The sequence below is a fragment of the Aulostomus chinensis genome, chromosome 20, assembly GCF_037954235.1.
Source record: "Aulostomus chinensis isolate RoL2024-O1b breed Wild chromosome 20, RoL_Achi_v1.0, whole genome shotgun sequence".
In the NCBI taxonomy this organism is placed as follows: Eukaryota; Metazoa; Chordata; class Actinopteri; order Syngnathiformes; family Aulostomidae; genus Aulostomus; species Aulostomus chinensis.
Window position 1 is genome coordinate 14,600,002 of NC_141339.1, and position 27,998 is coordinate 14,627,999.

The following is a 27,998-nucleotide window of genomic DNA, read 5'->3' on the forward strand; positions in this document are numbered from 1 at the left end:
TAGTGGTGTGTGTATATGTGCGTGCGTGCGTGCGTGTGTGTGTGTGTGTGTGTGTGTGTGTGTCTGCATGTTGGGTAGTTTGAAGGTTGATGTGTTTTACAAGTTCACTGATGGAAAACGTAATAAAATTCTGAGGACATGCACAAAACATATACTAGATTTGGGCAGTGTGCAATTTTTGACCCCTTTAAACCCTCCTCATATTTCACCAAGGTGTTACCATCTGATTAACCTCTTTGACAAACTGATGCAGAACATTAAAATGATAATTTGGATTCATGGAATTGGGTTTGTATGAGGTAGTCGTCCATAGCACAGATCTTACCTGTAGGCGATGTGGGTCAGTGCATATTCTGTGCTGAAAGCCAGAGGCAGTATTGCATTTCCAAGGACGGGGTCTGCAGAAGAAGGTATTTAATGCACCAAATAAATGCCCATCTGAATGAAAAGATCCATAGCTGTACACATATACAGTAGATTTGTAACGTTTTTGCAGCGGTTGACTTACATTTGATGGACAAAATATGCTGTCTTTGTGAAAGGCTACGTTACATGGCTGCCGCTGCTCCCGAGTCCGCGTGGAAAACGCTGACCACATCTGCCTCTACAACCTCACTGTAACATAACTGCTACGTCTATTTTGGTTCTTGACTTAAACCGTGAACCAAATGTTCTTTTGTATTGCTTGATGCAAACCATTTCAACAAAAATCACAGTTGTGGCCACTTTAACACATCCAACAAAAGGGGAGAAAAAAGGTTGTAAAATTGAGGCAAGACATCTATGAAGACTCAAAGTACTCCAACATCAGATGAAGTTGAGTTGATAGTGGTAAAAAAAACAAGATTGTGACCTGATGAAGGGATAACATTGAGGGACCACAAGTGTTGTTCAGAACTGGGTTAAGTTTTTGTGTTTGTGTGTGTGTGTGTGTGTGTGTGTGTGTTCAAATATAAAGATGTTAATATTCCAGTTTTAAAAGAATTCATCTGAAAAAACAACCCTGAGCAGCATTTGTCCAATAGAATTCTATGTAAAAAGCAGAGCTGGGGAGTGTGTGGATATCCTTTTGCATGCGTGTGTAGTATGTGTGTGTGCGTGCGTGCGTTCGTGTGTGTATGAGAGACAGAAACGTAATGCCTGAGAGGTCGCCAACCTGTGCACTAATTATTCCCAACAGACGGCAGACAACGCTTGAGTGGCTCATCGTAAATAGTGTGTGTCATGTGGGCTGGAGAGAATAAATGGCTACAGATTTGTACACATCCACTAAGAGGGCGGCCCTACTGCACCGGCTGACTCCCGACTGCTGGTGAATGGCTGAAGCTACATTGTTTTGACCTGGTAAATTATACAGTGTTTGCAGCTCAACTATTGCTCGTCATACTGTTTTGATGCATTAATTACTGCACACTCTTTTGAAAGTAAAATTACTCGCATAACTTTCAAACTTTACATTAAACCCAAAGACGGGTGCTGCAGATGTGTAGGCGTCATCATTCGGGGGTAGATTGACACGGTGTGTTTGTTTGTTTTTGCCTGTTTCAGCCAGAGAAATACACATGATTGCTGTGCTCATACTGTGCATCCAATAGGGTCTGGGGTGCGGCGGGGGGGGGGGGGGGGGGGGGGTGTCGACTATCTATGGAAGCAGCAGGAATCCACTAAAGTTGGAGAAGCAGGCATGCTTTGCGCAAAAATGATCCTCCTGATTGAAATTTTTCTGTCACAAATGGAGTATTAGTACATTGTGCATCCGTCTGTAGGCTGTCGGGCTTTGTAATTAATTGAAATTTAATCAAGATATGACACTGCAATTTTCAAATCGCGGGATATCCATCCATCGATCCAGTTTCGATACCGCTAATCCGTCGCAGCGCGGGCTGGAGCCTTTTCCAGCTAACATTTGGCAAGAGGCAGGGTTCACCCTGGACGGGCCACCAGTCCATCACAGGGCCATGTCTAACAATTAAGGGTTCAGTATCTTGCTCAAGGACACTTTGGTATGGTCACTGGGGGAAGTGAGAATCAAACCAGCAACCCATCGGTTCCTAGACGGCCACTCTACCTCTGAGCCATGCTGCCTTAGTAGTCAGCACATGAACTATCTGAGCCCTGCGCAATTTGAATTTTTAAATTGCAGGAAAAGAACTGCACTTAATGTTGTTTTTGTTGGTTAATGGTGAAAACAGTTTGTCCTGCATCAACATAGGAACGAAACAACTTTGCCTGCATCTCTTCTAGGATCAACGCAACCACGTAAATTTACTAATTGTATAAGGCCCAACCGTTTGTAAGATATTCCCCATAGATGCAATTAATACTAGTTGAGGCAACAGCAATTTTGACATTAAAACAAGCCAATCAACAAGCAGCTCCTCCTCAGCCCAGCAGTTTTTGTTGAACTTGCTAACAGTCAGACACACGGACCGGGATGGTCAAAGTTATGAAAGCGAGTAAAGATCCAACTTTAGTTTAAATTGATTTGGGATTTTGAAGCCCTCTAACTCTATTTGTACTCTAAGTACTACTGTTAGCAGCTCATGATTTATGACTACTGCTTTCAAAGCTTTCGAGCGGTTCTGATGGGACCGCTTGTGTGGACCGTGTACCTGCTGTATAGATTCACATAATATTCCTGCTCAATACGGTTCTCCACAGTAGCAGGACTCTCATGACCAAAGAGGCCTGTCCATTGTCAGCCCCCCCCCCCCCCCCCCCCCCCCACACACACACACACACACACACACACCTCCCCATACCGCAAAGGTCCCTCATCAGCAAGAGTCAAGTTTCGTCATAATGGAAGGTGTTCATTCTGGATTTATTTGAACGCGGAAACTCAAGGCCTTTTATTGATTTCAAATTGTGGTTGATTTGTAAGTCTAAACCTTCCATTGTCACGGGACTTCCCTGAAACCCCAGAAGTTAAAACGCTTGTAATACATCTCACAACATACTTACAGCAATTTCTTTTTCAACTGTCAAAACTATAACACGCAATCCAAGACGTGCTATATCTATAAATAAAGCAGGACTGCTAAGTACAAGTTGTGGTTAGCCCCGAGCAGCTTGTCATGTTCTGCGTTTGTCTGTCTGGTGATATAGATAACCTCCATGATATGACATGCTCCAAACCTCACGTCAAGGTGAAATGTCACTGTCTTATAGGAAATTGTACATGACAACGACAGAGAACCGGCTGTACGAGATCAATTTAAATGCCGTTTTGAGGTTGAATTAGAATTTGATGCCTTTCAATTACCGTCAGTATCCTCAGTGTGGGCTCAGCGTCGGTTTAGAAGTGACATCTGTTCAAGAAACAGAACTTGTTCATCTGCTGGCTTGGGACTTGAAGCTTTGTTGTCTCCTGAAAAAAATGAAAATGCATTGCGAATTTACTAATGCGAGTTTTCTCATCATGACACCACCGCTACATATCTGAAGGAGAACCCATGTTTGCACTGCAATGCGCTAAAAATAAAAGGATGTTCTTCGGATGCTTGTTTATAACATCAGCGTCTTTGGCTGACACACGCTCGACATTGTCGTTGAGGGGCGGAGGTGTGGCGGGGTTGAGGCTTACTTGTGTTGTCAGGCTGGCACGGCCCCTGTGGTGCTTGTAAAAGGAGGGGGGGGCGGCGGCTTGCAGAACGCCGTGAAGATTTGATCGCCTCACTTTTTTATTTGTCCTTCAAGTGACTTCGAGGACTTCATCGGGCTGCACTGCTGAGATAACCGTGATGTATTTCTTCATCTACTATTCCTTCTCCTGCTTGTTTCCATAATTCACATTCCTTGGAATATAATTGTTTAGTCAGTTTTGGATGAGTACCAAAGGTTATCTTACACTCGATGTCACTCTATTATTTGCCAATTTCAATACCTCGTATGTTAGGGGCTTTACCTGCTTTGATCCTGATTAGAAATCTTTTTTATATTTGGCACCACTGATGTGACTCTTGTAGCAGCAGAATATACATTTGTCTGACGTGAATTTACCTCATACGACTTCTTTACATCAGCTTTTCTCATTTCAGAGCAACAGTCAGTAAAGTTCACTCCATCGCACTTTTACGCAAGCAAGAAAAAGAGAGTGGAAGGGATTTTGTTTTTTCAGCCAGGACATGAGAACTTGCCTCGGTTTCCATCTTTTTCTTCTTCTTTGCATTCACCCTTTTTTTTTAGCTGCTTCATCTCAGTGCATTATGTTTCTACATGGGTGAACATAGCAATTATGTGGCCACAGAAAGCAGACTGACATCTTGTTGAAGAGGTGGTCGTGGGTGTTGGGAAGCTTCTAAACTGACTTTGGTCCGGTCAGTTTGTGGTGAGAACGCGCATCGACCTCAGTGCTACCAAACTACCGGTGTGTTCTGCAAGTTTAAGCCTAAACGGTCCTCGCAACCAGAAGTGTCAGAGTATGCGTCAGACAAAAAGTAGAAGATGTGTGCAAAAGAAGAAGTAGCAGAAACGTATGCACTCGCCCTAACACAGGACCTACTCTCGGACGCGTATGACCGATGAAGAGAAGGAGTTGAGAGAACTCTCTCAAACCAGATTATAGTGCACCTAATTCTTCTGTTGCACTTTCTGTTTGAGAATTGTACCAAGTGGCTCCTAACCAACTAGGTCGTCAACTGATCCGAACAAATGAACTGCACACGTGACACAGCCCTAATTTCCCCTCTTGAATGGGAGCGACGTACTCAAACCAGACTGGAGCTCAGCAAAACTACTGTAGCAGGTTGACGTAGACAGAATGGAAGAGTTAAGAAAGGATCTCCTGTTGATTGGCTTTTTTTTTTTTTTTTTTTTTTTCCTGGCAGTGATAACATATATTAGCTGGTGTGCAGTTTATAAATCAGTTCATAAATACGCCCAGATTTCCATAGATTTAGTTCTGTGGATAGTGACGTCATCCGGTTCCGTAAGGCAAATCAGCTGTTTTATGTATGTCTGTTGAATCTGAGACAACATTTTAACATATGAAACCTTAATAATAGAAATCATGAACCACGCAAGTCACAGAACCGATCATAAATCACGTTTTTCTTCATTTCTGTAATAATCCGTCAATTGTTTTTTTTCTTGTCCTGCCGACAGACAACAACCCAAAGATATCAAACCATATTTATTCACATTTTAGGACCTTGAACAACAAAATGTTGAGTCATGTTTCTAAATAAATGTCTACAAATAAATATATTATCAAATTTTGATTAACTAATCAATTAAGAGTAATTATTCCAGCTTAAGTCATAATGGCTCACAAATTAGTGACAGGCTTCATTAGCCTACCCATCTGCACCATTACTTTAGAAATGAACCATTTGTCACACTCATTAGCATGTGTTTTCCCCTCCACTATCATCTAGTGTTTGTGTTATGCTACTCCATAACGTGTTAGTCTGTGTATTATGCCAATTCAGGGTTGTAATAATGTAACAACCCTGTTATAAGCTGTATTTTTTTTTAAACGAGAGAGAAAGAGGGAGAAAGGGAGGTGCGGTGTGTTTGCAAACAGGCCACAAACCGTGAACGCCACACAGCCACAGGTTGTGTAAATGATTGGTTATGACCTTACTGGAATCTAGACGCACCGTCTCTATTACACACACACACACACACACACACACACGCACACACACACACCTGGTTCCCAAGGTACGAGACCTTGAGGAAATGCCTGTCATCATGTGTTTGTGTGTGTGTGTGTGTGTGTGTGTGTGTGTGTGTGTTTTTGTGTGTGTGTGCCAGAGCTTATTGACAACGATGTACTTGATTTTAGCTTCATTCATAAAGTACGTGTGCATCCTCATCAGCGGTTATATATGTATGTCCATGTTAATTGAACCATCTGGTATTGCCCACATACACACTACAATTTTATCGCTTCATAAGATGAGTCTGAATCTGACTCTTCAATTTAATTATTATTTTCTTTAAATGTAAACCTTTTTCGCTAAAGGTTAACTTGTTCATTTCTACGTACTCATCTAAACAACTCCAGCTGGAGAATATTAGCATGTCAGCTGTAGCGAACAGGCCCAGACAGCCAGCACGGCCATGTGGCTAATGTTGCTTTCAGGCACATTATAGAATACACACTACAACTAGGTAGTTAACTTGTTACGCTTTCAACTGCAGTCAATTAAGACTGGTTCTATTGGCCTTGTAGAAGATGTTTTATGCTAAGATACAGAATTTTTTTTCTTTTTACCTTTGCACCTAACAAAGTACACTTGACATGAGGCACTGACAGTTCTTCTTAAAACCTGAACCCCTACTCCGGAAAAAAAGTCAATAGAATTGTCACTACCGGGTGTCACCGTACATTCACCAAAGTACCTGCCTCTTTCAGATTCAGATTCCGAAAACTTTATTTAGCCCTGTGGGGGGGCAGTTAACAACTTTGTTAGCATCTCTTGGATGAGCTAGTTTATAGAATAAAGTTGAATCCTGTGTAACTTTATGGTTATGTACTCAGGTCGGGGCAACTTGGCGAAATTTGAAAGTACCTTGCTTTAGTAAATCCCGTTGAACACAACCATGTAAATGTGATTCTGCCAAATATGAATTCCTAAGCGCAAGATAGAGAGACTGCTGTTAGTTTTTTTTCTGCTTGGATATGGTACATCCCTTTTGGGTCCAGGGACCTCAATAATTGACATAAACACAACTAAAAGAGGGCGGCACAGTGGTGCAGTGGTTACCACTGTTGCCTCACAGCAGGAAGGTTCCGGGTTCGAAATTTTGTTTAAGTTGCTGAATATTTTGTAATAAAAGGAGGGAATAACATTCAATTTTTAGTACATTAGCACGCAAAATATCTTTGACCTGTTGCATATCCAGGTCTTCTTCCCCTACATTGCCATCGTAATGCTTCCTATACCGCCATCTCCTGATGGAAATGTGCGCTACGCACACTGCTTTATTCGTTTCATGAACCATTTGATGGAAGCAGCTGTAATTTGCATTCGTTCTTTCGTAGCATTGAAAAATTTGCTTCATATTTTATGGAAAGAGTTTATGTTGTGTAGAAAAACCCTCACTACTTCACTATGTTAACTACCCCTTATATTAGACACAAAGTGTTATACTCTTCAATAAATTGCCATTTTGTGACACTCTTCTGCATCATCATTTTGCATGATCACTAACAAGCTTAGGGCCCTAGCGCCTGAGTGGTTATTACAGCACACAGGTGAGTTAAAAAAAAAAAAAGGGTGAAATTTGTGAACATTTTTCCCATAAATGTGCAACAACTTCAGGTTTTACCATTTCTGTCCCTCTGAATATTCCGTACATTTAATATGATTCCAGACTCACAGCTGCAGCAGAGTAAACGCTCGCTTTGTTTATATACTCTTGGTGCCTGTAAACAAACATGGTGCATCACGATGCTTTAATTTACCTCAACCGCTGTGGTTTTTGAGGATGAAGTGTGTGTGTGTGTGTGTGTGTGTGTGTGTGTGTGTGTGTGTGTGTGTGTGTGTGTGTGTGTGTTACTCGCTCTTAATTCTTCCTCCTTGAGTGACAACCCATGGTGCGCTGATGCTCTTCCTGGATTTTCCTCCCTCTTGCTGACTGTGTCTTCACTAACAAGTGCTCAAGAGAGAGCTGTAAATATCCACTCAGTGAATTAAGCCCTGCTGCTGCTGCCAGCCTAAATAGATGGCATTTTGTAATGAATGTCGCTAGAGTGTAGCCAGTGACCGCCTAGACTAACTTTATCCCACCGAGGGCGTGATTCTCTGCTCAGGAGTTGGCACACAGGCTTCTTCCCCCGTCAGTCTTTCACGTGGGTCCTACTGGTAGTCGCGATGATATTTACCTCCCTGTTGCTGCCCTTTAGTATGTTGTCACACTGAGCGCCTGCAGGGAAGACACACACTTGTGCTGCATGACGTGATGACTCAGGCTTTAATACCCTGACACATGGCTGCCATGCACTCATCCCCCTCATCAGCCGGTTGGTGTATGCGTGTCTGTGTGTGTGGTATACACCTATATTTAAGTGCATATGTCCAGCGTGTGTGGAACGTGACTGGCCGAGGGGCTGTTTGTGGTTTTCCGTCTGATTGAAGCAGAATGTGGATTATGTTGTGAAATGTGGGAGTGGGGGGGTGGGGGCTTAAAGAGACATGTGCGGAAGGTTAGTGACCGGGGAGTTGTGTTTATGTTTACTCAGAGACAAAGCCCCGTGGTAAATTGCCTGTTTGAGTGTCAGAGTGGGAGTTGGCAGACTCAGCAGGATGGATGTATAGAGGAATTTATTTATTTATCTTTTTACAACACTTTGAGACCTCTGCTGTAGGTGCAAAGCTGTAAAAATACAAATACCTACAAGTACTGCAGATATGTCCTTGGTTTGTCATTCAGTGCAGCACAATATCCGCAGCACAGGCTTGAATCCCTGCTGCTCACACAGACAGGAAGCAACGGGAAGAACGGAGGGGATGAAATCACTGCAGATGGACAAAGTTGCATCTAAGTTTAGAAAAAGTGAAGAGGAGGAAGAGAAATTAGAGGGAGATAAAGTGTGCTGTAGGAGTTTCTGCATATACTGTATGGAGAGAAGCCAAGAGCGGTTGCAGCCATTCAGCTCTGTGACTCAGAGCGCCGGCGGTGTGTGGGTGGGGTTTGCAGAGATTGGAAGGGCAACAATTGGCTCCTGACCCAACTGTAATCAAGTCACCAAAAGCTACTAAACCATGGTTAGTTTCCCGTTTGAGCAGAGCGAAGTGTCAGATTGCTTGCGGTGATGATCATTTGTCACCCAGCATGCAAGGCCACTACAGCTCCGGCTCCAGCTCCCCCATGTCTTCATGTATGTTGCTTCTTTGACTCCAACATGGCAACAAGGACACCCTTTGAAGGAAAAAAAAAACAACCTTGCAGCTTCACTGCTTTCATTTTCAGTGATGAAGCAACTAATTTGTTTGATAAGCCCTCGCCTTGTCTCCAGACAACAGCGGGAGTGAATGATGAACAGGCGCTACGAGAGGTCACAGCTAGCTGTGCCACGAGGCCCCCATTAAGCCTTGATTGGGGTCTATTGGCCTGATTTCTCTTCCTGTCTGGCGCTTGGCAAAGCTTTTGCTTTCACATTAGAAGCAGATTTCGGTGATTGCTGATAACACAATGGAGGAGGACAATGACTAGCGCATTAACCCTCGCTGGCAACGCCTCAGACCTGACCATGTTAGCATCCAGAGAGACAGCGTGCCCTCTTAATCCTTTCACAGACTATGTCAATAATATGTGGGCGTTAGAGGACGATGGTTTTGTGTTGTGTCGGTACCATGTACATCCGTCTCTCTGCAGCCAGTTCTCAGCGCGCCGATCAGCAGCTGGTCCTGCTGCTCATTTTTTGAAACTGTTGCTGCAGTGGCATGAATTTTTAATGGCTTAAGCCATTGTAGCAAGCAGTGTTCTGTGTGTTTGTGTGTGCGCAGTTACATGTGTGTCCAGTTCATGTGTTCAGGTAGATGGAGTTCTGGTGTGTGTGTGTGTGTGTGTGTGTGTGTGTGTGTGTTTGCCTCTCTCAGCATAATGTGTGCATTTCTATGTGCATGTCTGGTTCCATTTATATTTGTACATCATTTTGTTTGCTAACAGTGATTGGACGCTAATGTGATGTGGCAGCATCGGGCCTCAGACACACTCCCTGCATCATTTTGAATAAAGTCTACGGGACTCAGATTCCCAGAGGTCTCGGAGTGCTACCGTAGCTCTTGTGTATTGCCACCAAATCAATTTAATGCTCCGCCAAAGAGAAATCAGAATTGCGCAAAACAGAATATAAGAATAAGACTTCTCCTCCTGGGATGTTACGCAGCATGTAACAGGACTGTGTCTGTTTGCAGTGTTGATCAATCTGCCGATGAATGAAAGGATTCATCGACTCATCTGATTATGTGTCAGCACAAGTCAGTGACTCTTATTTAGCTTGAGGATGTTTTCACCAATGTACCAACCAACAATGAATAGGAATACAATTCAAAAATGATTCCCCCCCCAAACGCTAAGCTACATTAGCTCCGGAAAATGTCAGCTCTGCAGTGTGGAAAAGTTGCGTAATAAATTGTGGATTAACACTGGATAACTAAATGTACTGGCAAGTAATTTTGTCATTGTTCTTTTGTTGATTAGTTGTTGGGATTCTTAGTTCTGAACATGAATTCATCATCAGTAACATCTTGGTCATTTGCTCGTACCACAGCATCTTCAGAAACAATGCAGGAGCTGCTCCATCATCACCACCGCCATCGTAAAGAGCATGCACTAGATATGGCAGCTCTAAATAATCCGTGTTTAAGTGTTAGCTGTTAAATATTATCTATTAAATCCTCATTTTACTCCGCTCCTTGAAAGCGAAATATATTAATCACAGTAAGAGAGAGAGGGGGGGGGGTGATCTGAAGGCAGTTTCCTCCTACAGCCTTGAAAGAGTTAATATTTAAAAGCTAGGAGCCAAATGTCTTATCTAAAAGGGTATTAACTATGTGATGGAACTCAAACACAGCAGAAAATTGTATCCCATGCAACCCCCTTTTGGAATCATTCTCGCTGACTCAGCTCAGTGTGTATTTCAGTTGTAGGCTAAAACTGAACAAAGGACTTCACTTGTTCTCCCTTTTCACACTTAAGGCAGATAAATTAAACTGCCACCACAGAGAGAGAAGGTTTGTATATAGGGAGGTGAGGAGATGCAGTGCATAAAACAGTATCCACATACACACACACACACACACACACACACACAAACAAACACACACACACACACAGACACTTGATTCTATAGAACCTCATGCAGCTCAGTTCTACTTAAAAGTACTAATCATTTTATTGACAGTCACGTGTTCCCAGCGCCAACAGAAACAGCAGCACAGGGATGAAGGTGTATCTTGATACAAAAATGCAAAAGAGATGACAGAGATGGTGTGAGAGAGAGAGAGAGAGGCGGAGGGATGACGGAGGGGATTAGCGGCGGAGCGAGGAAGATACTTTTTCTTCTTTCACTCTCGCTCTTTTCCTAGCCCTTCGCCTGACACGCAGTGATGAAACGGGATACATCCTGGCCTATGCCCCTCTTCACTGCACAGCACATGTCTGTGAACGTACGCATCCACACACACACTCACAAGCAGGGACAATCCTCTTGACTTATGTAAGTGTCTTTGTAGCGCTATGCACTCTATGCAGACCCCTCCTCCCCCAGAGGGTCTGTATATGGTGTTTGAAGTGATTATGTGCATCTCTCTCCCTCTCCTCCACATCCTCTTTCTTCATTCTTAACTGTTATAATCCCTGGGACTACACAAGTGAGGTAACACACACAAATACAAACACTTGCAGACACACACAGTCAGTACACACTTCTTCTATTGCACAGATGGACTGATGAGTCATCAGTGCGCCGTTGTTTAATTACGTTTGTCTGTGGTGTGAAGTTTTGCTCTTTTTATTAATTCTGTCATTTTTGAAAGGGTGACATTGCCTGAGCCACTTAATCTAATGCATCACCTGCATTAATCCACAAACACTCCATCAAGCTGCAAGCTGTGCTGCTGCCTGATGGTTTACAGTCTAAATGTACAGACTTTTTTCGGCTCTCCCAAACTAAAGATCACCAACCTGCGGATGTGGCGATTTGTTGACTGAACAGTTTATTTTGGACGTATTCTGATGTCGGAAAAGTACCGTAATAAATTGGTCACTGTTTCTGGATGGTTTGCTTACAAAATCACTGCAGAGGCCATGATCGTACCTGTAAAACACAACCAGCAGCACATTTGTATCATTATTATGGCTTTGTCTTGTGCCCAACTGATAATACGGTTATAGGTTACCATTATCGGCATATCACCACAGATATATCCCATTGGCGTATATGTTGTCCGATATGTGCTGTTACTAAAAAAAAAATATTTTTTTTAATTTCTAGCTAACAAGAGCAATAAACTCAGGCCTTGTTGATTTTCAGGGTTTGAGTAATAGAGAAGTTTTAATGAATTAAAACATTCATTGTTTCATAGAACTACAAATAAATTGTTCATGAATGCCACTGACGTTTCGACGATTAAAAATTTTAACGTTCCCATCCCTAGACCAAATGTCGCAACACTTACGGTCGTGCTCTTTTGTCTCACTCGGAGTGGTCACAGTCTTTTGACCAAAGATATCCTGGTGGACATGCATGACAGTGACAGAAATCGCAAAAGATCATCTCACAGTTTGACTGTCAATACCTTAACCAACCAATCAGTAGAGATGCAACGTCCCACTGAACAGCATGACCGCACAGGCACGCTAACGATCTGTATGCTAACAATTACCCCTCTTTGCAAAATTAGCATCTTAATTTGACCGTGTCCAGGTTTTTCTATTATTCCTCTGTCTTTAGCTCTTATGCACAAGCAGCAAAATTGTTGTGTCATCATCATCACTGTGGAACCGGACACTTTCCTTTCCATGAAGCCAATGATTTGCACAAGAAAGGGAAAAAAAAAAACAGAAAACAAACAAACATTCTCACAATCTCTACGAGGCTTAAGGTAGATTTACTGTACTCATCACAAATACAAGCATACATCAGGTAAAGTATAAAGAAGGAGAAGGTCTCGGAAAATCCATTTGCCAGCTCAGCATGTTCATACTCACTCGTTTTGCATTGAAACCTGAAGGCTGAAAATGACCAAAATCCAGTAAACAGCAGCGACATGCAGGACACTTTAGCTGGGCGGACATAGACTCACACCTTTGATGAAGGACGTCTTTCCGTCTGCCTTCTGCTGCCCTCAGACTGCAGATGTATGTCAGAGATCAGGCTGAAAAATATAGATGCTTGTGTGTGTGTGTGTGTGTGTGTGTGTGTGTGTGTGTGTGTGTGTGTGTGTGTTTGAGAGGCTTGGCCTGCAGTTTTACATTAATCAAAGAGCAAAGGACAGCACTCCAATTAATATTTTATATGCTGCATGACACTTCTGGCAAGATGCCCTCTCCAGCGTGCTATTGGCAAAGTGACAGCCATACAATGTAGCGATGGTGTGTCTAATTAGTGCTAAACCGGGCAAAACAGACCCCATGGCAGCAGGGAGTGTTGTGCAGATAACACTCGGTCAGTCGGAATTGGCGTATAGGTAGAGTTGAAGGTGGGCATGCTCGTCTCATCTCAGGTATTTGCATACATCAGTGATTTTTCACGTTGTTGTTGTTTTTTTTTTTTTGCTGACTGCTTTTTTTATTAGGTAAATCTTTTTTGAGCTTCTCCTTCATATGACCTTTCTAATGATTTGTGTGTGTGTGTGTGTGTGTGTGTGTGTAGGTGACAGATGGTGTAGAATCAGTGTAATCAGTGCTGACCAGTTCGAAAAAAAAGACAAATTCTACCCCTCTGTTCCATTCATGTCATTTCTCTGCATCGTCTTTTTGTTGTTTCAAGTCGATTTCCTGCTTGTGCGTGTGTGCATTTCTGCAATGCGATCACATACGTTTCAGTCGAGGGTTGCTGCATGGCTGGCAGTACACTGACTCGCACCACGCTGGCACCTTACACCTGTCCTTGAAAGCGAAGGCTGCCCCTGCACTGGTTGGCTCGACATGAAACATAGTAGAGGCCAACAGAAGCTAATCTGCTGTGGTCCTACCTTTGAAAAGATTTGTTTGATACCAGTGCCAGAGGGTGCATGTGAGGATGGAGGGAGCACGAGTGTACACACATAAATGCACGCACGCACACACAAATGCACACAAAGCGCTAGACTTTGATTGCTTTGTGATAGTGTTGGGAATGTGGCGGGGATCCCTTCAGGGGGTTTTATAGCGCGATGTAGCTTCTCGGCTGTGTGAGAGCTTAACACAACGCCATCACTAATATTTTTGGTCATTGTTGCGGTCACCATTGTCATGTTTGCCATATTGTCTTTGACATGACAAACAAATCTTTGGCAGTATTTGTATTCATTGATTTCAAGCACCTGAATTTGGTTTTACCGCATCTTGGTAGCCAGAGCTGAACTGAACACGCCACAGCCTGGCTTAGTGAGTTTTGGCTGTTCAAGTTCGAAAGTGCACTGCTGTGACTAAAAAAAATGTGCATGGATTAAAAAAACAACTTAGATATAATAAGAGAACAACTCTGAAACTTAACACAGCGTGGTAATTGCTTTATCGCTTCCTTTTTTCAGTCTCTCCCTGACATATTAGGTTTGAATATCAGCCAGTCCACACTTTTTTTTTGTTATAACTCCCGATGAATTTGTTAGCACAGCCATCCTCTTCGAGTGCACGTGGGTAGATTCTTCTTCTGTGAAAACCCCAACAGCCGTCCTCCCCCGTCTGGGGAGAATGACATTTTATTCTTCCTCGATCTGGAGAAAACAGAGTTCAGTCTTAGAGGCTGGTGTGCTCAGTTTTATTCCCACTTGAGACCATAGCTTGACCATTTCAATCAGCTCCCTTTGAGTGAAGTGTCCCCATTATGGTCCGTCCTCGTGCTGCTGAGACCGAGACCTCACCCCACCTGCCTGTGTGCCGGCCCCCAGATAAGACCCTATAGACGACCCTATAGGCAAGATGGCTTCTTAAGTCTGGCAAAGGTCCTCAGGCTTTGATCGCTTTGGATTCCTCCTTTTTTTTTTTTTTTTTTAAACAACATGGGGCTTTCTCTTTGTGTGTCTTTTCATTAATGTACGTGACAATTGTCAGACCTGTTTTGAATTCTGATAAAGGTAATTTTGGGGGAATTTTTTTTTTCAAACATTTTTTTTTATTACCTTTTAATTTGATTGAGTAAAACATTTTAAAAACTGACGTAAAATGCAGTTTTTATGTAAGTTTAAGTTTGTATATTTGAGCTAAGAAATACAAGTTTCAAAATTATCAGTAATATGTGTGCATTTTTTTGGGGTAAAAAATCAAGCCGGCTCATGACTATTTATTGTATTGCTTTCCCAATGTTACACTTGAAATATGACTTCTTCAGAAAAATCATGCAATCCTGATCTGGAATGTATAATCGACAGAAGCCAAAATGGACTTGAAAATATCCCTGGGTGATCAAACACAGAATATAATACTAAAATATGGAAAATCACATGTCAGGTAATCCAGTCAGGCAATGTTGACTGCTATACAACCAATTCAAACTTTAATTTTCACAGGATATTTTGAAGATTTCATTAATAAATATTTCATTTTGTTAGAAATCTGACTGCAGCATACAATATCAGTTTGATGGTGTTCTATGTAAATCCATATTTTGTCAAGCCCTCATAAAACATGGTCACATTTGTAAATAATGTCTCCTCTCACAGTTAGAATAGAGTACAGTGTACTACCACAGTTAGAATAGAGTACAGTGTAGTACAACAGTTAGAATAGAGTACAGTGTACTACCACAGTTAGAATAGAGTACAGTGTACTACCACAGTTAAAATAGAGTACAGTGTACTACCACAGTTAGAATAGAGTACAGTGTAGTACAACAGTTAGAATAGAGTACAGTGTACTACCACAGTTAGAATAGAGTACAGTGTACTACCACAGCTAGAATAGAGTACAGTGTACTACCACAGCTAGAATAGAGTACAGTGTACTACCACAGTTAGAATAGAGTACAGTGTACTACCACAGTTAGAATAGAGTACAGTGTAATACCACAGTTAGAACAGAGTACAGTGTACTACCACAGTTAGAATAGAGTACAGTGTACTACCACAGTTAGAACAGAGTACAGTGTACTACCACAGTTAGAATAGAGTACAGTGTGCTACCACAGTTAGAATAGAGTATAGTGTACTACCACAGTTAGAATAGAGTACAGTGTGCTACCACAGTTAGAATAGAGTACAGTGTACTACCACAGTTAGAATAGAGTACAGTGTACTACCACAGTTAGAATAGAGTACAGTGTACTACCACAGTTAGAATAGAGTACAGTGTACTACCACAGTTAGAATAAAGTACAGTGTACTACCACAGTTAGAATAGAGTACAGTGTGCTACCACAGTTAGAATAGAGTACAGTGTGCTATCACAGTTAGAATAGAGTACAGTGTACTACCACAGTTAGAATAGAGTACAGTGTACTACCACAGTTAGAATAGAGTACAGTGTACTACCACAGTTAGAATAGAGTACAGTGTACTACCACAGTTAGAATAGAGTACAGTGTACTACCACAGTTAGAACAGAGTATAGTGTACTACCACAGTTAGAATAGAGTATAGTGTACTACCACAGTTAGAATAGAGTACAGTGTACTACCACAGTTAGAATAGAGTACAGAGTACTACCACAATTACAATAGAGTACAGTGTACTACCACAGTTAGAACAGAGTACAGTGTACTACCACAGTTAGAACAGAGTATAGTGTACTACCACAGTTAGAACAGAGTATAGTGTACTACCACAGTTAGAACAGAGTATAGTATTCTACCACAGTTAGAACAGAGTATAGTGTACTACCACAGTTAGAATAGAGTACAGTGTACTACCACAGTTAGAATAGAGTACAGTGTACTACCACAATTACAATAGAGTACAGTGTACTACCACAGTTAGAATAGAGTACAGTGTACTACCACAATTACAATAGAGTACAGTGTACTACCACAATTACAATGGAGTACAGTGTACTACCACAGTTAGAACAGAGTATAGTGTACTACCACAGTTAGAACAGAGTATAGTATTCTACCACAGTTAGAACAGAGTATAGTGTACTACCACAGTTAGAACAGAGTATAGTGTACTACCACAGTTAGAACAGAGTATAGTGTACTACCTGCCCCTTTGACTTTTAGTTTCAGGCAAGTGCTTGATGAAAAAACTCCTTAGTATCAATGTATTCCATAGCTTTTAGAACTTATATTGGTACAAAGACACACTGCCTCACAATATGAGTATGTTAAAGGTTAATTTGGCATGAAGTTACAATCTAATGAAACATTTTGCTCCCTACCATGTTGAGAGGGTAATACACAAAGCCATCTAAATGCATATGCTGGCTCCAAGTCCCCACATCCATTATTCATAGAAAGGAGGAAATCCACTAGCAAACTTATTCCTTTCTCTCCATCTTCCTCTTACCCTCTTTTCTGCAGCCAAGCCATATTTCTACTCTTATTCTCACTTTAAATGCTCATTTGGATTTTGTCTCTGAAACTTTTACTCATCTTTTTGTGTCTTTTTTTTTTTTTTTGCTCAGTGCGATCATGCAAGTCTCATAATATTGAGTGGAGTACATGTTGGTCTGTGGGATAATTTGCATACACTCTGGTAACGGATTTTCTAGCCAGTCAGCCTGAGGTTTAAAAAAAAAGAAAAAAAGAAACAAAGCAAAGTGGGACAATTTCATTCAAGAAGACAAGATAGTCACATTGTTCCATTAATTGTCTGATGCTACTTTTTGGTTTAATTGTCATGTTCACAATCAGCTGGACTACATGGGAAACAAGCGCAGAGCTTTAAGTGTAGTTAGCTTGTAGCATTGCCATTTAAGCAATATGATGCTAATCATCATGGTAGACTGATTTAAAGAGCTAATTCTCTACCTGCAGCTTTAATATGCAAAGCTACAGATAGCAGCTGTGACTAAAAATATGAAACAAAAACCTTACACAGAGTGTCACATTCATGCTAGCCAGGGCAGACAAGCTAGCTCTAACCTCTGACTGCTGCTACTTAAGCTACATCGAAGCTAGGTGTCACTTCATCATTGTGGCTAACCTGGTGCCTGTATTCACCCACATCCTGATCATGTTAAAGCACTGTTGCTGCTCAATTACTGTCCAGGCTGGAACTGGACCTCCCTTATATCAGTTTCCTAAAATACTTTACTGGTTAGTTGTGAATTAATGGGTGTTTGGCTAGCAAAATCAAAATTAACTGAAACTGACATCCCAAATACACACTAATAAATTAGGGCTGTTGAGTTAATGCAGTACAAATCCTTGATTACAGTACTTCATTTAGCTAAAAATGAGATTCCTGATAAGATATTGACATGATGGTCCTATCTCTTCTGTTACAGGATTTTGTAAATATATATGTATTTCTTCTTGCAGCTAACTGACACTGTTATTTTGTATCCTGATAGTGCTGAATTGTTCACGTTCCCATAGTGCAAGAACGTTTGTACATTTCTTTTTCTTTTTAAATTCTTGAAAAATACCACTTGGAATTGTATGTTGACCACATAAAAAAATAGATTCAGAGATAGATTCATTTGTAATTAAAAACGATCCGTCCTTGAAATGCCCCCCCCATCCATGCTTGATTATAAGGAGCTCGCGCCGTTGTAAGACTTCATATTTACTTGCTGAAACTGATCAGTCGTGGAGAGTTTTGGACCCTGCCGGCGTCAGATATTCCATTGTTTGGATAGTCTGTGTATGGATTGAACACTGTGTTTTCATAGCCAGCTTGTGAAAAGAGTGCAATTATTATTATTATATTGTCACAGGAAACAAGAGACACAAATGCAGGCTCCGTGACAGGCAGGAACCAGCTCAAGCCAGGGATTACGCTGCATCATGATGAGTCCAGAAAGACAGAAAAAACTGAATCTTAAGTGTGGCTGTTGTGGCTCAGACTCGCTAGTTCAAATCCCTCCTGAGCGTCAAACTGTCCTTGAGCAAGATATTGAACCTATAAATGCTGAAGAGGTTAGCCGCGGGCACCAGTGCATGAAAACGAGTGACGGAGCTTGCTTGAGCACCATAAGGGTGGAAACGTGCTACATAAATTAAGTTTATCTACCATTAACCATTTACAATGCTTAACGGAGCATGTTCAAACAGAGAAAGAAGAAAATCTGAAGAAGCAGGCTGGAACTGGTAACAATTAAAATTGGCTGGAACCCAGTGAACTGGAGAAACATCGACGATCTGGCAGTGACATTTAGGGGAAGGGGATCAGTATAAGTGCAGAGGAGCTAAGAGGGAAGGTGGAACAGGTTAATGGGGGGAAGAAAATCCGAGGGCATGTTTTGGACAATTTAAGAGTAGCGTGTCCGGTGAGTTGAAGGGTTCTGAGAAGGTTTTAGAGAGAGAAGATTAATGACTCCCTTTCTTTTTCCAATGATTTGCAGCCATCTTCATTGTCTTCTGAAGAATAACCACATCATTTAAAGGAAAGAAGGGTTTTCCTTTCCCTAAAATGAAGTTTCTTGCTGTTGTCATCGATGCTTTTTATAAGAAAATTTAGACATGACAGTCAGCCTCGTTTTTGGTCTATCCGACAGCTTGTTTTCATCCACAGTTTTCTATTTTTACTCAACAGCAATGTACTTTTAACAAAACAAAACCACACACACACACACACACACACACACATAAATATAGTATTTTATCTTCCCAGCATCCTCGAATAAGAAACTCCAATTTAATCCTAGGACTTCAGGTGAACTGACAGATGATCTCTGTTATGGTTCCAAGCACACAGCACCCATGTGTCTTGTTGTGTTACCAACTTATGCACTTCTTTCTTCTTCAGTCTGACAGACACGCACTCGTAGCTTTGCCGGAGCCGGGACTAGGCTCGACTCCACTCAGCAAATGTACGAGTCACCAGTCGATGTAGATAAAGCTTGAAACTACAGCAAAGTTAGAAATTGCAGATGGCAGATTTGATGCAAATTGCAGAACGAGCTGAGTGTTTCTGCTTGTGTTGTAATTGCATGCAAGGGAGGTTCACAGTCGGGCTGCACAATTAATGTAAATATTAATGAAATAGCAATATTTTCAAAAGCACCAACTAAAATGCAGGAGCTGCATTTTTTTTTAATGAATTTGAAATGCGTCTCAACATAGATATGAACATACATTATAGATGAAGCATTGTGGCGCTTCAGAGATGCTCCGGCCTATTAATCATATTCCCCAGGGAGCATGCTTGTATGATAAAGACCTCTGCAAGCATCATTGTGATATTTTTCCTGAGAAAAGAAAATGCAAAAATTGCTATTCCTATGAATCATGAGTCATAACCCAATTTCAAATGCTTTCACTTGTACATAAACATGCAAATCGAACTCTTTCATTCAGAATTTCTGCAGGGACAAGATTTTCAAACTATTTGTTTTTTAATATAATGAAAGTGATGTGACTGATTATATGTATTTTGTTATGTAATATATATTTCACTACAATTATATCATACTATATAGTAGGGCCTATTTGTAAGTGCATTATACTATGTGTTAGTATTGGTAAATGTATTTTTATAATTCTCTAAGTATATCTGCAGCGACTTAAATTATGTAACATTAATATCAATTATATTGTCCACAAAAGGCCAATGTTATTGGAAAATGTCAGTCAGACAGCACCACAACAAAGCTGTAACCAGGAGCAGTGTAGTAAATGGAAACTGGGAGCAGCAAGCTAACGTTAGTGCCACTCACTGCAGTTTGTTAACGCGAACTACAAGATTTACTGTTACATCAGTTTGGATGAACGGTCTGACTTCGTCAATTTACATTTTTTGACCGTGTCCTATGATCATATGACTTCAAAAGCAACATTTATTTCAGTTTGGTAACAGATTGTCTCCACGAGTTCTTTGCAGCAAACATGCTAAGTTGCTAACGTTCTAATTCTTGGCTTCACAACAGACTGCAGCAACAGTTAAAACCACTTGCCAGGCACTTGTCACTTGCAGAGACATTGTTGTAGCTTCCTGTTGTGTTTAGCACCGCTGCCTGTTGGATTATGATATAATATACGCTGGTATAATCCTTTAACAGGCTTTGCATTGCTATCACAACAGCAGAACTGATTTTAGTTAAGCTGCTGCCTCTCACACTCATGTAAAAAAGAGTATTCCACCATTAAAGAGTTTGACAGTTGCAGTAGGGCACTGCTGAGCTAAAAATGAATATTCTTGTATCTTTATTTTACGTGCATATTATATGTCCTTTTATATTTTCTCAACTTTTCTTCTGCTATTTTTATACGTCTCATTTTCTCACCGACACTATGCACACGTTTGCAGAAGGGTTCAACCACAGGCTGTTCTGCTGACTCAACGTTTGCTCCCTCTTCATTTACTCCCGTACTCCCTTCTTCTTTCCTTCCATCCCATCCTTGCTCCTGCTCCACTCCCACCCCCCTCCCTCCATCCCCCTCTCCATCCCCGCAGCCAGTGAATTTCCAAACCTCGTTGCACGATTTCATTCCCTTCCTTTGCCTCCCTCATCTTTTTACAGGTATTTGCTTTGGAGTTGCTGTGCCGCCGTTCACTGCTGAGTTGTCTGGCCAAAATTAGATGACACTCTGGTTTATTAACACCCTACTGCTGGACAGACCTGGCTATCATCCAGGAACCAACAATCAAATATTATCCCTACAGTGTCCCTTCTTTTTAAAAATGTATTCCACCACTGTACATTAACACTGTTGCCATCTTGCCTGTGCTGTCTCGGGCCCAGACTAATTCATGGAAAGTATTTCTTAATGGAGTTGTGAGTCTAGCAAAGGACCACAAAGCCACATAGAGGCTTAAAGACTCCAAGACTAGTTTGTTTATGTCAGAAAAAAAAAATACTCACTAAAAAGTGAGTCTGCCGAGTCACTGAGATCATGCACACGCCTGTTAGTAATCTCAGATTAGACATATCGAGCCACCACTTTGCTTTGCCTTAAGCTTCTTTTACATGCAAACTCTCCCAACATGCCTCATTTTTTAGGTTAATACGGATTACTGCGATGTTGAATTGTGCACCTGACATGAATCTGAGCAGCTCAGATAGATGTATGTGTGTCGGTGTGTGTTTGTATTTGTGTGTGCGCGCGCGCAATTTTAGGCAAATACTCAGCATCCCATCGCTGTTTAATTGTTTGTCGGCATGATAAATCAAATGTGTCAAGGGAGATTATCCAAACAAGAACTGTGTTAACCAAATGAATCATCATTTTCGCCGTGCGCCTGCGGATCGAGTTTTTGTGTTTACTTATTTGTTTGCATTTCACTCTGACTACATGAAAACGCCTGTGTGTGTGTGTGTGTGTGTGTGTGTGTGTGTCTTTCTCTCTCTCTTGTTTCCATGTGTGACTCAGATATTCATGAGGGAGCTTGTAGCTTCCTTGCTGTCATTGATGTATTTGGTGCTACCTGAATGCTCTCACGGAGGAAGGAAGGAAAACAAATTAACACAAACAAGTCCTATTGGCCCCCTTAGAGCTACAATGTGTAAATCTCAACAGCTCAAAGGGTGAAGACCTGCGTCTGGAGAGCATTTTCTGCTTGCAGTGCACACCAGTATCTTAGTGGGATGCTATAGTCATTGTTCCTGCTGTTGCTAAGCGACAGCTGAAACCTTGTTTAAAGCTCAAGTTGCAACATTTTCAAGTTTCTGACCGGTGTGCTGCTCAGCAATGAAAATAACCTCAACCTTGCTGTCCAGAACATTTAGAAAAAAAAAAAAAAGAATACTGTAAGTCAGCATAATAAGAGATCCCAGGCGGACACTCCAGAAAGACCGAAATATATTTAAATATAGAGGCTGCACGAATCATTAAATGCTACATGAAAAGCATTTAGAAAATAACCCCCTAAAAACAAAGCCATGAAATGTGCCAAGTCAGGGTGCAGCGCTGAAAAAAAAGGCTGACTTCAGGAGTGCCTGGTTATAGTCCGCGGTGAAAGCGGTTTCATGGCCCGCAGGAATGGAAATGCGGCTCCCTCAGCAGCCTTTAAATTTGCTGTAAACAGCTGCAGGGAGGGAAGGAAGGAGATGGGCGACATGGGAGTTCGGAGGTAGGTTTAGGTCATGGTAGGGGTTGCCGCATTATGGATGATTTGCAGTACCCAAATAAGAGCAGCTCATTACATATCTGGGCTTATTTTTATTTGTGTCTTTCATTTCTGTGAGCACTGCCTCCCTTCTGTGTTTTATTCCTCCCAGCTTTCATCCCTCACTCCCGTCTCTGAGTGGAGTGCAGTGCAGGCTCTGCTTCATGGCCCCGCCTCCCTCCATGGCAGGGTGATGTATGAGTGGCTCGCTTTGACGTCACTTTAGGCCCAACATCACAGCAACTCTCCCAGGCTTGCTTCTTTCCTTCACTCCCTTATTCCTTCTATTCTTTTGTTCTATTTTCCTTCATTAATCGCCTCTCGCTCTCTCTGTCTGTCTTTCTCTTCTCTCTTCTTTCCTCCGCCCTGCTGCTTCATTATATATTTGGATTTATCACCCCTTTGCCTCACGTTAAAACATAATGTCTCTCTTCTTTGTCTGCCTTCTGTCTCACTGTGTCGCCTTCTGGAGCTTTCCATCGTAAGCTGCATTCTTTATATTTCCGTTCATTACACACACATACACACGCACACACACAACACCATACACACACACACACACACACACACACACACACACACACACACACACACAACCATACACACACATATACAAAAACATGTTTCAAGTTCTCCCATCTGAAATACAGGCGCATGTCTATTCAGTTACACATATCAAGATCAACTCTATTCCTGGGTAACGTGGTTTCATAAATCCTCCCAGCCTGTGTCCAACCCAATGCCCCCCCCCCCCCCCCCCCCCCCGCACCCAGCCAATTCTCTCTATGACAACTGTGCTTTGCCAGATGCCCAGTGACTCACCTTTATTCGTCAGGAAACTTGCCTGCAGGCTTTGGCAAAAATAAATACAAGGGAGAGATGATACAAAAGAGAATTATCAGTCCGCTTTTGACTTCCATGGGAAAAATTCATTGAGCAAGACGTGAAGATGACCCACTTTTGGCTCTTCCTCTCACTTCCTGTCGGCTGCCTGCGGTCAGTCAGTCATTCAGTCCATCCGTCCGCTTTTAGCATCCACGCAAAGCAGTGAGAAGGGGGTTTCAGGAACGAGATTGAGACCTCGCTGGGCTGAAATGGAAAGAGGAATACTCTTGTCAGCAACTGTGACACATCTCCTGAGTCTGTCCCATGTGGGTGGAAAAGAGGCACTTTGGGGTAGCTTTAGGTCATGTTTGTTAAAAGGCTGGAAGAAACTGTGACAACTGAAATGTCGAGGAACTTTTCTCTCTAAAAATCATTTGAGGAGTCAGGGTTTTTGTTTTTCGTTTTTGTCAGGTTTTCTGCTTTTGTTGCTTGCATTTGTGTTTCTGGGGAAATGTTGCTCTTTGATATTCCATCTTTGATGACATTGTGACAAAAATTGTGACATGGTTCCATTATTATTTCCATCTTTTCATTTTTAGTAACTTAACGTTCGCATGACATCGTACCTGGGTAGTATAGTTGTGTATCTTGTTGCTGTCATTGTATGGTTTAAGCACTAGCTCCCCCTCTGGTCAGTTAGGGCACCTATTGAAGGCAAAGGGTCAATCTTGTACTTCTGTAAGCCAGTCATACTTGTCCTGGTGTAACATGGGTCAGTGTAGGTCGAGAGGCTAGCTGTGCATGCTAACCGTTAGCATCGGTTAGCTCAGATGGTCCAAATGATATAACTGGGATTCCATGCTGCCACTTTATTTTACCAATCTCACATCGACCATCCAAAATCAGGTCTCCGTACCACTTTATTCATTCAGCAGTTTGATGTATATTGTTGCTGAGGAGAGTTTTCTGTTGTGGCTGTCAGTCTGAGGAGCACATAGCTTGTAGCATAGCTGAAACTGATCTTTATTGTCATTGTATCACATATAGAATGAGATTAGGAGGGGGAATGTACAATAGTGAACACATTAGCCAAAATAAAGGCGATGGTATCACCTTGAGGCACTGTTTAGCATTGCAATAATAGCACAGAGGAAGAATCTGACTTGCAGCAGGCAAAATAATTACCCAAGTCATTTTTTCAAGTATTTCAGAAAACACAAAAAAATGAAAGAAAAAAAAAAACATCATAAGGAGTTAATTTTAAGCAAAAACAAAAAATTGTCAAAAAATGACGCAGGCAGTTAATTTAAGAAGGTGACGATGTGTAGGCTGCTAACAGCGAGCTAGCAGTGTCAGCTGATAAAAAGCAAAAGGGGGCGGAGCATGCAGACTGACGCCACCACAGCGAAGAGTTGTTGCACACATTCACGATCTGCTGGGAACTGAGAAAATAAATCATGTGCAACTCCTGCAAATAAAACATTTTTGATGTTAAAAGGCATTTAATCAGCTACTTAAAATTTGATTAAAAAAAAAACCCCGCAATCATGCTCATAATCATCTGGCTTTCCCTCTCTGAGATATTGGGAAGTCTTTGTAAACACTGTTGGACTATGTGTAAAGCCAGTGATGGGAAGACAGCCCACAGAAACCTAAATTATGCTATTTCCCTCCACGGCGTGAAATTGAGGCAAAGGCACGCTGCCAGAGGAAACATGCATTTACAAAAACACATTTTGATACAACAAGGGTCAATCCCAGTATCAGGGTTTACGAAAACAAATATAGAAGCTTTCATTTACTGAGGAGATTGAATTACCACCAGATATTGAGAGCAGCAGAAAGGTCATTCAAATAGAAACGGACATGCCTGTAGAATTACTTTTTAAAAACGAAGGCTTCTTTTCCTATTAAAATAGTAATTAAGGACCACTGAAAGACCCTGTAAACAAAAGAAAATATACGTTTTTTAACTATTTCATGTTCACTTTGAGAGACTTTACTGTGTTTTGCTGCCATTTACTTTTAAATGTCTTTTTCTACACTTTGTTTTTTTGTCGCGCGTATGTAGAACAGAGCTGAGACCAGAGGTAAAGGGAACATTACTCGGTGTTAATACCTTTTTGTGTGACGTAAGGATAAGAAAAGCTCCCCGTGACGCAGTGTTGTAAAACGAAAGATGGAAAAACATTCATGTCAAAGAAACTCTGGCCAAAAAAACCTGCAGGTTTGTTTTTTTTTTTTTTTTTGAATGCACCCAAACTGAATCTGGCGATGCTGGCGTGGAGCTCTGCTAATGTTGGCAGGGAAGCTCGTCCAGAGCAACATTACAGCTGCACCCCCGTCACGCACAGGAGGTCAGGCTTTGATCATTCTTGGCATAGCAAAGGCAGAGGAGGAATAACAATTATTATTAACAAAATGTCCAATTTTATTTGTACACAACAACAAAGCGGAACGCATCGAAACGGAATGTGGAAAAAAAAAAAGGGCGGTGGGATATTGTTTTTGCTCGGTTGTCACTCGTATACATTGTTGATATTTTATATTTCTTCTATATATCATTTCAGTTTTGTCCTATTTCTATTCTCTCACATTTGCTTACATTTGTATTGCTTGTTTACTTGTGTTTTTTGAAGGCTTATCTTACCACATGAAACAATTAGACACACGTAATGACAACTTAATGCTAATACTTTGCTAGATAACAAGTAAAGGGATGCTTGATAATGAATTTTTGGTTGATATTCCAATATTTTACCTCATATTTACCAATGTTGATATTACCTGCATATTAACAAGTGTAGATAAAAATCCCCTTTTGTACTTACAAACACAAGAATGACAATTTGAAAATGTATTTTTTTTCCACAAAACATATGGAAGACACCACGAATAATATATTTGTTGTTTCTTCGTTATTGATGCTGACAAAAGAAGACGAGCACAAAACTGGGCCATAAGAAATGACCAGTATCCGCTAATCCGGATGATACACTGATATTATCATGCATTCCTGATCTAGTTCAGCATATGAAACATTTCTAAAACCTTTACAAACAACATTTAAAACACACATAAATTAAACATAATCATACAGATAAGCGGGGGCGGCGTGGCTCAGAGGTGGAGTGGCCGTCTAGCAACCAAAGGGTCCCTGGTTCATCCTCAGTTCCCCCGGTGACCATGTCAAAGTATCCTTGAGCAAGATGATGAACCACTAATTGCTCCTGATGGCCCTGTGACGGACTGGCGACCCGTCCAGGGAGGACCCCGCCTCTCGCCCAATGTCAGCTGGGATAGGCTCCAGCCCCCACCCACGACCCTCAACAGGATAAGTGCCACAGAAAATGGATGGATGGATGGATTTACAGATAAGCAAAGTCTTTATATGCTGCTCTGTTAGCCTTGCTAGCACACAAGGCTAAACACATCTTCAGAGCTGCCCTCACCAAACTAGAACTATTTTTTCCTGCTTGCTCAAAGATAACAGCAGGGACAGAGATATGACGCATTCAGGCCTGCTACCCATCAGAGTCACAGACACTGAGCTGTGTTTGTTTTGGAGGAGGAGTTTAGCAATGACTTGGTTTCTCTCACTGTAAATCATACTTTAGGTCTTTTCAATCTCCTCGCTAGCTGAAATCCAGTGGAACTGGTGGATTTGTTGTGGTCGGGGCATCAGTGGCTGGGATCTGTGGTCCTTTAATTGACTGTTCAGGAAGGAGAGGGCAAAGCTTAATCCACGTGATGAGTCCAGCAGGCAGAGACTGATATCTGATTGGGCGGTCGCCAACATTTCCACCACAAAAGCTTTAAGTAGAGGACTGTCTGTTGGATTGACTCCAACATTTACACTTGTCTGTAAAATTTAGTCTTGACTATCTCAGTTAGGCCTCACAAAGGGATTAACAGTACTAGTTGGTACTTCTTTTTACCTCAACCAATGAATTAATGTTTGCTCTGATGATTACGCAGAAACTAGCAGTAGACCTCTAGGTAGGCTCATGTGATCACCAGCATGGGTTTTTGTGTTTGCCAGTGCAGTCGTACTCAAAACCCGTTTTTTTTTAAGGTCTCGCTAAATTTGATTGGATATAAAAACTGCCGGCTTATGACCAAAGACTTGACCCAGTTAATTTAAAATTCATAATAATAAGATAGTTAATAATTTATAGTATACATTTTTCCAACACAAACTTTTAAGATTTCATATGCAAACAAACTTTGAAAAAGAAAGCTCTTTGAATTCTGTAAGTACTGCAATTACCGAGACTCTCTCTAAGCTCTCGCCTTAGTCTTCTTCTCCTTGACTTGGATCTTGCTCCACCTTAGTCTGGGTCTTGGCTTGGTCTCAACTCTCCT

The 27,998-nt window shown here is 41.5% G+C and overlaps 1 protein-coding gene and 1 long non-coding RNA gene across 4 annotated transcripts in view; one reads left to right on the forward strand and one right to left on the reverse strand.

The window, feature by feature from the left end:
- stxbp5a (syntaxin binding protein 5a (tomosyn)) overlaps positions 1 to 27,998 on the forward strand; it is a 101,913-nt gene that overhangs the window by 11,522 nt on the left and 62,393 nt on the right. The window lies entirely within an intron of this gene.
- LOC147242948 (uncharacterized) lies at positions 379 to 27,992 on the reverse strand. Its single transcript, XR_015110726.1, has 5 exons — positions 27,904 to 27,992; positions 23,767 to 23,897; positions 23,631 to 23,659; positions 3,266 to 3,370; positions 379 to 398 (listed from the first exon to the last, which is right to left on the reverse strand). It is a non-coding gene; the product is annotated as an uncharacterized LOC147242948 (long non-coding RNA).